Genomic DNA, 16,175 nt, shown 5'->3' with positions numbered 1-16,175 from the left:
GTCAACTATAAGAATAAGGCAAGCGAGAAGGAGGGAAGGAAAGAGAAGAAAAGTGGGGGGGGAGAGAGAGAAATTAATGTATATAACTTCAAGTTTTTCTAAAAATAAACATTTTCACAAGTACACGAAAATAATACTCAAGACAGTTGTCTGGCTTTATATATTCACCATGTCTGTTTTATTGTGCTTTCTGCATTATTCATCTCCTTTTTAGTTGTAGTTGTTCTTTATTTTTAGAGTTTCACACTTGTTTACAATGAAATAGGATCACATCCACCCCACTTTACCCATTCAGCTCCCCTGTCAACACTGCTTTCATGAGAGGAAGTAGAGCTTAACATATCATGAGCTTAACTAAGAGTAAAAGTGTGTGTTGTCATTGTGAGTTAAAACTATTCTCCAGTAACTGTGGTCAAAATGACCTGCTGTTGACTGTGAAGTCAGTATCAGATCACAGACAGCTTCAGTCTTTGTAAACAGCCCTGGGGTCAATCAGGCCAAGAAGTACCCGTGTTTTTCTTTAGCTAGTTTTTATTTAAGTTGTATACTTAAAAGAAATGAGATACCCCCACATCCTGTCACACTGCAAAGCAATCGTGACCCGAAGGGGAAAGGTAAGAATGAGAACAGGCTATTTGAATAGGGCTGACTCCTCCTCCTCCTCCTCCTCCCCTCCTCCTCCCCCCTCCTCCTCCTCCCCTCCCTCCTCCTCCTCCCCCTCCCTCTCCTCCTTCCCCCCCTCCTCCCCTCCCCCCTCTCCTCCTCCTCCTCCTCCTCTTCCTCCTCCTCCTCCTCCTCCTCCTCCCCTCCTCTCCTCCTCCTCCTCCTCCTCCTCCTCCTCCTCCTCATCCTCCTCCTCCTCCTCCTCCTCCTCCTCCCCTTCCTCCTCCTCCTCCCCTTCTTCATCTTCTTCCTCTTCCTCCTCTTCCTCCCCTCTCCTCCTCCCCCTCTTCCTCCTCCTCCTCCTTCCTCCTCTTCCTCCTCTTCCTCCTCTTCCTCCTCTTCCTCCTCTTCCTCCCCCTCCTCCTCCTCCTCTTCCTCTTCCCCCTCTCCTTCCTCCTCCTCTCCTTCTTCCTCCTCCTCCTCCTTCCTCCTTTTTCTTCCCTTCTCCTCCTTCTTCGTCTCTGAAAATTTTCTTTATTCTTCTTTCATACAATACTTCCTGACTGCAGCCTCCCCTCCCTCCATTTCTCCCACTCCCCTATTCATCTCCCCTCTCTGCCAGACCCTCTGCTCCTCCATCTCCCTTGAGTAAAAAGCAGTTCTCCCAATGACATCAACCAAACATGGCATAACAAGACACAATAAGACTAGGCCCAAAGCATCATATTAAGGCTGGATGAGGCTCCCTAGTAGGAGGAAAAGGGTCCCAAGAACAGTTGGAAGAGTCAGGGACACCCCCACTCCTACTGTTAGGAATATCACAAAAACACCAAGCTAAGAACCATAACATATATAGATAGGACCTAGTGTAGACCCATGGAAGCTCTGTAATTGCAGCTTCAGTCACCATGAGCTCCTATGAATGAGTCCTGTTGAGTTGATTCTCTGGGTCATAATCTCCTACTGTCTTTCACCCATCTACCTTCCTCCCCCTCTTCCACAGGGTCCACCTAATTGAACAAGATATTCTTCATTGTCAAGAGAGGATGTACAATGCATGGAAGAGGTTAAGTTTGCCTATTTATTGTATACATATGCCATGCAAATGACAGCCTCCATAATACGGAGTACAGTGAACTTCAGAAACTTAAAGGAAATTCTTTTTCTACCACTGTAGTCACCCCCTCTGCAAGCTCCGTCTCCTATTAATCAAAGCAGAGTACATTATTCTCCTCAGTCTTTCTTAGTGCATAAGAGAGTTTTGTGATGGATAAGAACCACATAGAAGGGATAGGGTAATGCCTGGGAATTTGAGATTATAGTATATCCTTCCCCACATGGAAATTTTGTGAAAAGTAAACTAGAAATGAAAGTAATGGATCTTAGGAATAAAACCACTATGTCAAATTAAAGCACAAGATAGAACATTAGAGTCTATAAAAGCTGAGTACAGTATAATCATGCATATTATGATTGTTACTAAAATTGTACCAAATTTATGTATAAAATTCAGAATGATTTATATTTTAACCATATCCCAAGAATATGGTATAGATCTTCTCATTTCCTCTCTTTGTGGAATTCAGTGGAATTTCTGTATTTTTTTCCATCTAAAATTGTTGTTAACTCATCTCTTAGGCATTTTTATTTCCAATTTCCATTTCCCAATGGCAATTTCGTTTTTTTAAAATAGTCATAACTTTGACATGAGGTTCTTCTCTTTCATGGATTCCCATCATTTGAATAGTCAGTTCTTTTACAGTGTCCCAATATTGCCAAATGTATCTTTCCTGTATTTAATTCTAAAGCTACATAAAAATTATATTAAATTTATAGATAAACTATATTATCTATGTTATTGGCTTGAGTGGTGCAATTCTTCTTTATCTTCAAGTCCTGGTATTTCTACCTTGCATCTATATTATATACACTCAAACGATAGGGCTTTCTTGTGAGTTTTCTAATAACAGGCAAATCAGGTTTAGGAGCTGTGATCAGAGATATGTCTAAGTGGGGTGATGGCTTGGACTAACTTGCTTCTGGATCACTAACAAGTCCACATTATATTGAGACCAGGTTTTTCCCTGAACTTGGAAATGATTGATTTGGCAGAAACAGCTTACCAGAGGTCTCTTATGGCTCCACTGTTCCCCCTCTCCAGTTCTAGGACTGCAGGCATTGTACCACCATGACTGCATTTTATGTGGGTACTGAACATTTGAACTTAGGTCTTCATGACTGACTAAGAAATTTCCTTCATTGTCTACCCTCGCTGTCTAGCTTCAGCAGAATCAGCATAGCAGAATACTAAACAAGACTTTGAATATAATTATGTTGACCAAAATGCTGGAAGATGTAAGTGCAGCTTAAGGTAAGGTATTTGTGACGAGGCTCTTTGGTACTTAAACCATGTTACTTGCATTAGGGAAAACACCAGACTTCAGAGATGGTTTCCTCTGTGGAAGAGAAGTTGAACAGTTTGTATCCACAGCCTGAAGATGTTTTGGTCCTTATATATGAAGCCTTTGGAGTACAGCCAAAAGAGCCTTGCTTCCACAGTAGACTTTTATTTTATTTTGTCTTGGCCAACACATTGGGTTGGAAAAACAACTCCGGAACTCTCTTGCCAATGCGAGTGTGCACCCTTTGTCCTGTCTGATCTTGCCTTTCACCCATGGCTTCAGAAACAGAAACATGGCCTGTATTAGCTCGCAAGTCACTACTTTGCCCCTTTCATTAAAGAGAACAAAAACACCTTCAAAACTATAAAGGTATGAAGCTATGGCAAGGCAGGTAGATGGACATGCAGGGGTGTTTTAGAAAAGATGAGGTTTAGAAGAATATTTTTGAAGAAATACATAACCAAAAAACAGAAGTGCTGGACAGAAGCTCTTTGCTTCCAGAATTACTGAGTCTGGTGGTGGAGGTGAAAAAGTCATGTGCTTTTATGAGAGGAAGCAAATCTGCTTTTAAGCCCACAATGTAGATTTGTTACTGATTGGGAATAAATCATATCCTTTTGGTTTTATGATGAAAAACTCTCTACCTAGAAGCTGAAGAAGTTGTTAGTGTTAAGTTGGTCCTAGATTAAATGGATCTAGCAGATACATACAGAATAGTACATCCAGCAAGTGGAACAACACACCATCCTTAGAGCCACAGGGAACATTCTTCAGGAGAGATCAAATGAAAGGCCACGAGGCAGGTCTCAGCAGCTCACAGAACACCAGAGCCATTTGAATATCTTTTCTGGCTTTAGTACAATAAACCAGAAGTTGATAGAAGAGAGACAAAAGAGAGGAGAAAGGACAGGGGAAGGAAGTATTTTCAAACTATACTTTCCATAGAGTTAATGCCCCAAATATATAGAGAATTAAAATAGAACTTCCCAGCAACATTAAAAGCAATATTTTAAAAACGGGTAGCTAAAATTTTTTTAAAAGAAGACGTTCAGTAGCAAACAAATGAAGTCAGAATATCAACTGTAGTGGTGGTCACATAGGCAATAGATTAAACGACCTAAGTGTCTATGTCAGCTGATAATCGGACAAAGAAAATGTAAGACGATCATAAAGGATATGCAATCATTTATATGTATAAATATATGATATAAAATAAAATGATAAAACATATAAAATAAATGATAAAATACTATTCATCCACAGAGGCAATGAAGTCCTGTCTTTGGGGACAGGATTAGGCTAAGTAGTATAATCCAGGCACAGAAAGACAAGTGCATGATCTCACTTAGAATTTTAAAAATCTGACCCTCACAGAAATTAAGAGACAAAATGGTGGCTACTGGAGAAGGGTGGTAAGGGGTGTGAGAAGGTGATCTGAGTACTGAACCCTAGTTAGATAAAGAGTAAGGAATTATGAGATGCCTTTGAACATTAGCATTTCTACAGATGATACTATACCATATATTTTAAAATGCCTTCAAATGCTTTCACTGTTAGATGAAAAATGCTTGAGGAGACATATTTAACCTGATTTAAATATCGCACAGCATATACGTTTATTGAACCACCACAGGGTACTCCATGAAGGGGTGCCGTTTTTAATCACTTTATGAATTAGTTAAAATTCATTTAAATTAAAAACACTCAGGTCTAACTTTAGGTGAATTAAGTGTCTCTGAAATGGGTCCTGTACTGTTTGTGTCAGCATCGTGGGTGTCCTCCATGTGACTGTCATGTGCAGCTAGGACTGAGAACGTTGCCCTATGCTCATCTGTGTCTTGAGAGACACTGTTTGCTCAACCGTCTTGGAAGTTGTTTGGATGTGGTGTTGCAGATCTTGTCCACAGCATCTCCTGGTTGTGTAACTGGACACGTGAGAGTTGGGTAGTGTAGTCTAGCTGCTAAATGTGATATAGTAATAATTCTTTAATGAAATACTTCTTGAATTTCTGGGATAAAACCAGAATATGTCATCATATATCATTCTTTTAGCATAAAGCTGGATTTAATTTGTCTGAATCAGTTTACATTGTAATGTGATTGTTTTCGGGAAACAGTTGACAGGCTCATTAATAACAATGGTGTTTTCTGTGGGAATCAGTTAAAAGGTGTGGTGGGTAGGAAGGAAACAGGCGATTAGTGTTTCCTGTGAAGACAGTGTTTTATTTTCCTCTGCTCCAGTTATTAAACCTCCTTTCATTAAAATAATTTTGTTTTTGTGAGTTAAGTATTGAGTCAAAACTAAAACATTTCTACTTCATCTCCCAGCTTTTGTTCAACAGGGTGAGATCTGATTAACTTTGTTTACCTTTCATATGTCATTCTTCCCGTCCTCGTCTTTACTCTCTAGCCTAGGATATGATCCCTCCAGGTTCACGTGACATGGGCACATAAAATGAAATCGTGCTGTTGGGAAAAACGGTGCTAAGGAAGCTGCTTGGTTTAGAGTTCTCACAAACCTTCAATTTCTTAATAAAAAAAAATCACCATCTTTCAAACATCAATAATGCAGAGTACAATGACACATGTTTGTGTTTTGGGTGTGTCTGTGCATGTGACTGTTGTAGGAGCCACACACAAGTGGAATAACATAACTTCCCCGTTCAAGTCTGATTTATTTCACTTAACATCTGTGGGGTAGCCAGCTGTGAAAGGTACTCTGATTCCTGGTCGAGACAGGTCGAATCCCCAGAAACCTTAATAGGGTTGGCAGGTGCATTCCCAGCCTCCCAGATCAAGGCTTCACTAGCTGCAGCCCCCCACAAACCCCTGTAGTGAGGTTTGAGACTGACCAGTCATGTAGAGCAATGCCCCAAGCCCCTCTTCCACAGGTGAGGACATGACCACAGGTAGGCGCAAGATCTGATGTGGAAGCAGAACCACACCCTCAAATATGTAGATGAGGTCTTCCCAAGCTCTCAGGCCAAACCAATGGGCAGTAACTGCTGTCAGACACTGACCCATCCAAAAGACTGTATTTAAGGTTTGTGTTCAGAATTAAAGGTGTGCAGGAATTATTCCATCATCTGAGAACTTCTGTCATAAGAGCTGTAACACCGCTTGGGGACAAGATCTGCTCTCCTGAAATCTCCGCAGAAGCTCCCCTTTACCCCTCGCTGGCAAGTTGATCTGCTGGCTCAACACAGCCAAGCAACCAAAGCGGCAGCCTGACTGAATTCTTTCTCCCCTCATCCAAACTGATGCACCTAGCCAGGCAGGAGATCGCAATGAAGAGCCCCCCTCCCATCCTCCCTCCAAGCACCAGAGCCCTACAAGCATCATGTTTTAATAATGATAGCATAATTATGGCATGTAGTGGAATTTTATTTTTAAATCTCAGTAAGAGTCTCACAGATCTGTCACGTTTTATTGGTATATTACTGATTCATTGATAAATGTTTATGTTGGTGACCTTTTGGTCACCATGAATAATACTATAATGATTATAGGTAGACAGACAACTATCTGATCAAATCTTTGTTTTCAATGTGAAAGTATGCATGTGCATTCATGCATGCATATGTGCACATGTACATGTGCATGCATGTGTGTATGTGTGTGTGGACTCTAAAGGGGATAAGTTAAATCCTTAGGTGGTTCTTTCTATGTTTTTTATTGACAGAGAACATTTTGAACATCTACCAAACTCTTTCCATAGCTGTTGTCCAAATTTGCGTCTTATTAGTAATCCACAAGCATTTCAATTTCCCCCAATATTTTGTTTTCTTTTATGGGAATCAGAAACTTACAATAATCTTTTAATAGCAAAGTGGTATTTCTTGTGGTTTTGACTTGTATTTAATTAATAATTAGTGATGTTGAGTATCTTTTCATATACTCATCAGCATTCGTAAATATTTGGAGACGGATTCAATTCTTTTTCTCATTTTATTTTGATTCTTCTTATAGTTGTTGAGTTGTGGTTAAGTCATTTAGGAAAGAGTACTATAATTGAATGCAAACTCTCTGTGCAGACAAAAGTCTTTCCATATGATATTGGTTTTCTGGGATTTCCTTTCTGGGTTTAACTTTCATGTATTTTTTTCCTGTTAGGATTTTGTCATTGTGCTTTATGGTTCCTGGAATGCTCATGAACTTTCTGGCCTGAATTGGCTAGTTGGCTAATCCATGTTTTTAAAAGTTAGTATTTCTGAGCATAAAGTCTATAGTTTTCTACTTAACTGTTCAAATTTTCAAATAGTCAGATCCTCCTACATTTTATTACACCACAGCAAATCTGTTTCCACCAAATTAAATGTGAGGAGAGTCACAAAATATCACGATTCTCAACTGAAAAACATCTCAGAATCACTCAGAGTGCTCTGTGTCAGAGATGACTTCAGTACATATTGTGATTTGTCCCCAAGATGAGATTAATTAAGTCCGGTCGGTGCATTAGTTTCCTGTGGTTCTTTTAACAAATTCCAGCAACCTTATAGCCTAGGCAATATACTTTTGTTTTAATGTATAGCCTACAGCTCTTACAGCTTCAGAATTCTGAATTCATTTTACTACACGGACATCACAGTAGTGGCTGTGCTTTCTCTGGAGGCCTTTTCCTGCTTCTAAGTGGCATCCTTGCATTCCTTGGTGTGTGATTCTTCTGTCTTCAAAGCCAGCAGCATAGCATCTAGGATTAGTTGTCGCATTGATTCATTAGTGTGGTGTGTGTGTGTGTGTGTGTGTGTGTGTGTGTGTGTGTGTAGTGTGTGTGTGTGTGTGTGTGTGCCTCTCCAACTCTCTCTTATGAAGATAAAACTCCAGTTGAATTTAGGATACACAGGGATAATGGAGGACAAGTCCATCACTTCAGCATCCTCGGGTGAATCACATCTGTAATGATATCTTTTCCTACATAAAGTGATATTCAGAGAACCGGAGAATCATTTCAGTCCTTGGGTGAGAAAGATTAAGATTAGTGATGTGTCCACTAGAACACCTTCCCAAACAATGACACTGAGACTGGAGGAGCAGATATAGGAGCTTTTAGTAAAGTAACAGGAAGATCCACTATGGAGGGTCAAGGCAGGTGCGTGGAGAGAACAAGGAATTGGGTACCCTGAACCTTTGTCCACTGAGGCATTTATTGTGGCAGGCATAAAAATGTCCTCCTGCCTGGGATGAAAATAGCCTTAATCACAAACAGTACACACCGCCTCCTCAAGCCAAGTACGGAAGAAGTAATTAAGTGTATCCTAGTACTGTATGTAACCTCTGATTCAGTTAAAGGCTGTCCAGTGTGGTCCCCAACTCAGGAAGAACGTTTGCGGATGAAGATTGCTAGCTGCATTTTTTTTCTTTTCAATGCTCTAGTTTTTATTTCACTTTACATCTCATTTACAGTCCCCTCCCTTCTTTCCTCTCAGTCCCACCCTAAAAACTCCCCCTGCCCACTCTTCTCAGCGAAGAGGGAGCCCCCCCCTTGGGTACCACACCATCCTGGTACATGTAGTCCCAGCAGGCCTAGGTACATCCTCCCCCACTGAGGCCTGACAAAGCAGTTCAGGTAGGGGGGAGGGATCTAATGGTAGGAACAGAGTTAGGGACAGCCCCCTCCTCCACTTGTTAGGGGACCCACATGAAGACAGCTGCCACGTTTGCTACAAATATGTAGGGGCTCCTAGGTCCAATCTCTGCGTGCTCCCTGGTTGGCCGTCCAGTTTCTGTGAGTCCCCATGGACCCAGGTTAGTTGACTCCGTAGGTCTTCTTGTAGTGTCCTTACTCCTCTAGTTTGCTCAATTTCATTTCTTACTCTTCCAAAAGACTTTCCCAGCTCTGCTCAATGTTTGGTTGTGGGTCTCTGCATCTGCCTCCATCCGATGCTAGATGAAGTCTCTCGGGAGACTTTTACGCTAGGTTGCTGTTGGGCAAGCATAGCAGCGAATCATTAATAGTGTCAGGGGTTGGGGGCTGGGGATTTAGCTCAGTGGTAGAGCGCTTACCTAGGAAGCGCAAGGCCCTGGGTTCGGTCCCCAGCTCCGAAAAAGAAAGAACCAAAAAAAAAAAAATAGTGTCAGGGGTTGGCTCTTTCACATGGGATGGATCTCAAGGTGGGGTAGTCATTGCTTGCCTGTTCCCTCAGTCTCTTCTCCATCTTTATCTGTGCACTTTTAGCTGTTGTTAGCCTTGGACCAGAAAGGCACAGATAGTGTATTTATGGTCATTAGCTTACCTCTAAGGCTGCCAGCCTATATCCCCAAGCTGCTCATTTGGTTTATTTTTGATTAAGCAGGAACAGGCTTTTGAGGATGTTAGCTTGCTTGAGAATGTTGGAGGAAGGCTTGTTGTGATGTTAGCCTTTTAAATCCCCAACTCCTTGCCTAATCCAGTAGTTCTAGAGTTTGGGATGAGATTGTCTTTAGGGAACCTTTTACAACCCATCATAAACTGTAGACTATTTACTGGATATTTAGGTCCATAAGCCAATGTCTTAATTTCCTTGAATTCTAAAAGAAATTAGCAAACAGAAATTGATAAGGGAAAATGGAATTATTTACAAGTTGGCCAAAATGGGGAGAGAAGGTACTTCCCCCCTTCATTACCATGTCCGTATCATCTTATATTTTATAAAAACAAACTATGAAGAAGAGACCAGAAGATATGTTGATTTAAGTCTGGAGTACTCAAAGCAGGCAAGCAAGCAAACAAACAAAAAACAGGGAACAAAGTACTATACATTTTCTCTCATATGATGAATCTAAATATTTCAGACTAGTCTGTTTGTTTATAAGTATGCTTTCATCATATTGCATCACCTGATGTAGACCACATGTCTGTGGAATGAAAGCAGATTCAGACTGTTTGCAGGGAAGAAGAGGACTGCGAGTTGGGGAGGAGGGAAAGGGGAAGCAAAAAGAAATCAAGTGAGAGCACATGCATTTACTCTAAAGTCTGGCCTGGCTCTGAACTGGTGACCCCATGCGTCAGCCTCCAGAGCAGGTGGAATTGCAGGCCTGCAGCCAAGACCTACTTCATTCTCATTTTCTTTATTTTTTATTGAAAGCAATTTTTCATACACTATATTCTAATCATATTTTCTATCCCATCCCATCTCCTCCCAGATCTTCTCTACACATCCAATTCCATGCCTTCTTTTCTATCTCTCTTTAGAAACCCCAAAGGCAAATAAAACAGAAGTCTCAAAACAAACCAGAATTAAAACAAAACAAAACAAAGAAAGAAAAGAAAAAAAGCACAACACACACACACACACACACACACACACACACACACACACACGAGGTGGGGGAGAGAGAGAGATCATAAAAACGCATCATAAAACAATATACAAGAGAAAGATTGTTAAGAGTAAGATTAAAAATGCTCAAAGCATAATGTAACAAAAAAATCTACAAAACTACTATTCATGTTATTGTGTGTTGGCCATCTACTAACTAGGCATGAGGTCTTCTCTTGACTGTGAGATATATATATATATATATATATATATATATATATATATATATATATATATATATGGAGAGAGAGAGAGAGAGAGAGAGAGAGAGAGAGAGAGAGAGAGAGAGAGAGAGACTGCATTAGAGAAAACCAGGTTTTCCTTTGCAACCAGTTGTCATTTGGAGACAGGTCCGGGAGCTTGTGTTGCATCTCCCTTATCCCTGGGTCCCCATCTGGATTGAACCTATGCATCTGCCATGTGTTCATACATGCATTAGTCTCGTGTCTTCTATCCCCTCTGGCTCTTATGGTCTTTCTGCCTCCTCTTCCACAGGGTGCCCTGAGCCCTGAGGGGAGGAGTTTGATGAAAACATCCCATTTAAGACCAAGTGTTCCAAAATCTCACTCTGCGCATTGTCTGTGTGTGGGTCTTTGTATTAGTTCCTGTCTACTGTAGGAAGAAGCTTCTTTGACGGTGGCTAAGTGATGCACTTGCCTATGGATATAGCAGAATGTCATTAGGAGTCATTTAATTGCTATGTTCCTTTAGCAGGAAAAGAGTATTTGGTTCCCCTCCAGAGCCATGGCCTATCTAGTCGCAGGTTCTTGGCCACATGTACTATGTCAAACATGAGTTTCATTTCGTGGAGCAGGCTTTAAATCCAGTCAGACAGTGGCTGATTATTCTCACAGTATTCGTGCCACTATTGGACCGACATGTCCTGGAGGGTGCTCATTTTCATAGATTGCTGGGTTTGTGGCTGACCTGGTAAGAGTCGCCTTTCCCTCCTGGTAGCATCAGAGCACTTTCTAGCACCACAAACACTGGTGCTCATGGCCTGTGGTGCTGAAGACTCTAGGAGGGCATCTGCTTGTCTTCTCTGTGTTCAATGAGATATGTAAGTGTTGCCTTCAGCAATAGGGACTTAACAGTGATTTGTTGGAAAGTAAGCTATAGCTTTGGCAGTAGCCTGAATTTCACAGATGTTTCATGGGACCTTTTGGCCAATTTCTCAATTAGGTGTAACCTATTCCTGTCACTGGAAGTTTCTCTTCGTGGTAAAGATGTCTAGGTGGGATATTGTTTCTCCTGTGGTACAGCTTTAGTGAGACAGTGATGGGAACATTGGAAAAGGAAGATTAAACAGAAAGAAAGAGAAGAGGTGAGTTAGAGCAGAAATACAGGAAGGGACAACACTAAGGGTCATTTGCTGGGTCATCTGGAAACCTCACTGGAGATTCTTCTTAAAAGATATGTGTTTATGAAACATATATATGTAAAATATATATGCATATTATGTTATACTTATTTAATTATACTATAATGTAATATTAATATAATTATATATTATAATTAATATAATAATAATATAAGACCATTTTCATGTAAGTATATAATATACTTTGAGCATGTCCCCCAGACCACTGTATTCTCTTTTCTCATATATTCCCACTGGTCCTCTTTATTTGCTACAGTTTCACTTCTCTAAAGTCATCTGTGTGTGTGTGGTGTGTGTGTTTGTGTATTTGTGTGTCTAGTGTGTGTGTCATGTATAGTGTGTGTGATGTGTGTGTGATGTATGTGTGATGTGTGTGTGTGTATGTGTTGTATGTGTGGTGTGGTATGTGTATATTTGTGTGTTTGTGTGTGTGTAGTGTGGTGTGTGTGTGGTGTGTGTGTGTATATTTGTGTGTTTGTGTGTGTGATGTGTGTGTGTTGTGTGATGTGTGTGTGTGTGTGTGTGTGTGTGTGTGTGTGTGTGTGTGTGTGTGTGTGTGTGTGTGTGTGTGTGTGTGTGTGTGTGTATGTATGTGTGTGTGTGTGTGTGTGTGTGTGTGTGTGGTGTGTGTGTGTGATGTGTGTATGGTGTGGTGTGTGTATGTGTGTGTGTGTGTGTGTGTGTGATTTTAAATGGCATGTTGTGCTAGGTTTTCCTTTCTCCTTTTAAATATCTGCAGCTCAGTGAACTCGGCTTATTCACTGTTTTCTGTTCACTTTTTTCTTTTATAATGCTCTCATCTCACTGTGTTTTGTGCCTTTAGTACTAAATTTCCAAACAGGAGCTCTGTGCTATTTCAGAAAGTTAGCGACAGGAAAAGGAGTAGGAGAAAGGAAAGGGGAGGACTGACACGTAGAAACTAAATTTAGGTTGCAAGCAAGAGTGGGGTTTTTAACACTGAATACATTTTGTGAAGCTTGGCATGCATTAGTGGTTCTCTTTTTAAGGAAAAATAATTTATAGAAATGTTGTAATGTCTCTAAAAGAAGTGATTTCTCCTCTTAGTTTGCTTCATGTGGCTGAGAATTCATGGCTATGGTTTATTGGAGATAATCACTTTTTCTACTTTCAACATTAGTTAAGGGCAAAATGCAAAAAGGAGGTCTTTTTGTTGGATAAGTAATGCTTGAAAAGAATTTGGAAAGGAGACTCTATAAATAGCCCACGTACATAGTGGGCATTTGCTCTGCTCTTCTTAAGTGTATGGGCTGAACTCAAACCTGATTCAGGAATATTTTTTAAAGTGAGACGAGCATTTGTCAGGGTGGATAGGTTTGATGGACAGACACAATGGCATCTGAGAGGCACATTCTCACGAGGCTCAGGGATCGATGGAGGAGGCTGGTCAGAGAGCAGACACTACAGACCACCCTGATACAATTGGCTTGAGCCTGTAACTGTGTTCAAGGTGCCAGGTTAACTCTGCTCTGTACATATGAAAGGTTTATCACTGTAAAGACCATCTTCTGAGTGCCATCTCATTATTTTAAAAGAGCAACAGTGGCAAGGCCATTTGTCTGTGAGAAATGGCAGAATTCAAAGTTGAAATGACTTCTTTTTTTTTTTTTTTATTGGATATCCCCTTTCCTGGTTTGCTGTCCATAAACCTCCTATCCCAACCCTCCTTCCCGTGCCCTCTCCCCCTGCTTCTATGAGGTTTCCCCCCACCAGCCCCTTCTGGCCTCCCCACCCTGACATTCCCCTACATTGGGGCATAGAGTTTTGCAGGACCAAGGGCTTCTCCCCTGATTGATGTCCAGCGAGGCCATCCTCTGCTACTACATATGTAGCTGGAGTCATGGGTCTGTCACAGGAGGAAATACAGACCAAAGTTTGAAGCAGAGACTGAAGGGAAGCCATCCAGAGACTGCCCCACCTGGGGATCCAGCCCATATACAAACACCAAACCCAGACAATATTATTGATGCCAAGAAATGCATGCTGACAGAAGCCTAATATAGCTGTCTCCTGAGAGGCTCTGCCAGAGCCTGACAAATACAGAGGCAGATGCTTGCAGCCAACCATTGAACTGAGAATGGGGTCCCCAATGGAGGAGTTAGAGAAAGGATTGAAGGAGTTGAATGGCTTGCAATCCTATAAGAACAACAATACCAACCAACCAGAGCTCCCAGGGACTAAACCACTATCCAAAAAGTACACATGAAATGACTTCTTTGAAAACCCCATGTGCCAATTTTTAATGCTTATTTACTAAATAACTGGAATCTTATTCAGGATATGCAAACATGTCAATGTGTTTCCTCTACTTTTTCCCCTGGTCAGTTTCAGAGTTGTCAGGTCTTACCTCAGTGATCCATTTGGAATTCCTTGTTGTAGAGAGTGAGAGATAGGGATGTACTTTCACCCTTCTCTGGGTGCCTATTCAGTTTTGTTAGTACTATTTGTTGAAAGAGCTGTCTCTTTTCCAGTCTATACTTTTGTAATCTTTATAAGTCAGTATAAAGACTTCTCAGCAAGAAAACAGACTTCCAAATAGGCCTGTCATATGGCCCAGCTATACCAACTCTTGGTTGTTACCTAAAGGAGTCCAAGTCAACATTCAATAGATGTACTTGCATATAAATAGAATATTTAGTATAATAGTATTTCATAATATTTGCAGTTTGGAGCAAAATTAGGTGTTCAACAATAGTGGAACATGTAAAAACTGTACTGTATACATAAAGTGGAAGGCTTTTCAGCTATAAAAAGAATAAAGTTATAGCATTTTTAGAAAAATGGATACAACTGACAACTGACAACTGGAGATGATCAAATTATGTAAATTAAGTCACTTTTCAAAAAGATAAGTGTCACATATTTCCTATTGTTTGTACATCCTAGATTTGGTAGATACATAAAAATCACACAAACACATATATACAACACACACACACAGGCACACACACACAGGCACACACACACAGGCACACACACACAGGCACACACACACAGGCACACACACAAATGACTTTAGGGTAGAAGTGAAAGTGTGGCGAACAAAGGGGACCAGTGGGAAGGATGAAAAGAGAGGGTACAGTGGTCTAGGGGACATGTTCAAAGTATATTATTTACTTACATGAAAATGGCCTCATATTATTACTATTACTACTACTACTATTATAGCATTATTAAATAAGTATAATATATAATACACATAAAACAATTATGTAATATATAATAAAACTGAGATGGTAGTTATAAAACTTCATTTTAAATCTCTAGCTATAAACTTTTTGACTTATTTCTAGAAGGAACAAAAGAGAGTAAACTCTAAGAGCAAAGCTATTACCAATTTATTCATATTTGATACTCCGTGATTGATGTTACATTGAATTACTGCCTTAGAGTGTCTATGATGAGTTCATATGCTGTGCTACGTCTTTTACTAAAACAGTATCTTCAAAGCACTCCCAACCAAGGTCAAGTCGCTGAAGAATGTGCTGATGTAGCTCACATGCCAGACCATTTTTTTGTTCAAATCTTCTTAAATGTGTAAAACTTCTTGGAGATTTTTTTGATGACTTAAACTGGTGTTTCATTCTTTTGCATAGAAGCTGGGAAGGAAACAAGAGCCAGATGAAATAGATTGTTCATAGTGTCTATCCCTTAATGTATAAAATGACTGAGGCCCACAGCTCATTATTTGTCGGCCAACTTTGTGGTTTATCCTCCATTTATTATGAAACCATAAGTAACAGAGGAAAGAGTCATGAAGCAACATGCAAGGCCTAAAGAGTACAGAGTGTGCCTCCAACACTTCAAACAGATTTCTCTCCTCATCCCTCTCCTGCGTCCCCCTCCCACCTCCCCTTTCCTTTCCTTTATCTTCCCCCCTCCCCATCTTCTCTCCCCTCGTTATTAAATTGGAAGAGCAAAGATTGTGCTTGACAAATGTCCAAGTGATCCAGCTTGCCTAAGCCTGACTTTATCTTCAGTATCTCTTAGGAGATACTCTGTGGGAGAGATACGGCATGGACCCAACGTAAAACAAGTGACGGGGGATAAGGCCACTTTGGTAAAATGAAAGCCACATTTAAATGCATGTCCCATTGTCCCATTTGTAAGTCATCAACATTTGTTCAAGGGAGGAGCAAGCATGCGTAGCCCAATCTTAAGTATAATGCACATGACAAGGAATGTTCCCCTACCCCTGAAGCTTGCAGTGCCCTAAAACACTCTGTACTGACACACAACCCATGGAGGAAGCTGCTACTGCCTAAGGTGGAAACATGGCCGCCCTGCTGAAGGGGAACAAAGTCCTCCTCACTTGTAAAGGCGTAGATGTGAATTCCTGTGCTATGTGGCAATGTTGAACGTGCATGAGGGCCGTACAGGTTGGTGGTGTTCCAGACTAGTGTTTACATGAAGTCGTGTTTATAAGACAGTTTAGCAGGCACTGGCACACAGCTCTTTGAAGTTTATTGTAAG

Source organism: Rattus rattus, chromosome 4, assembly GCF_011064425.1.
Source record: "Rattus rattus isolate New Zealand chromosome 4, Rrattus_CSIRO_v1, whole genome shotgun sequence".
In the NCBI taxonomy this organism is placed as follows: domain Eukaryota; kingdom Metazoa; phylum Chordata; class Mammalia; order Rodentia; family Muridae; genus Rattus; species Rattus rattus.
Note: the sequence above shows the minus strand (reverse complement) of the source record.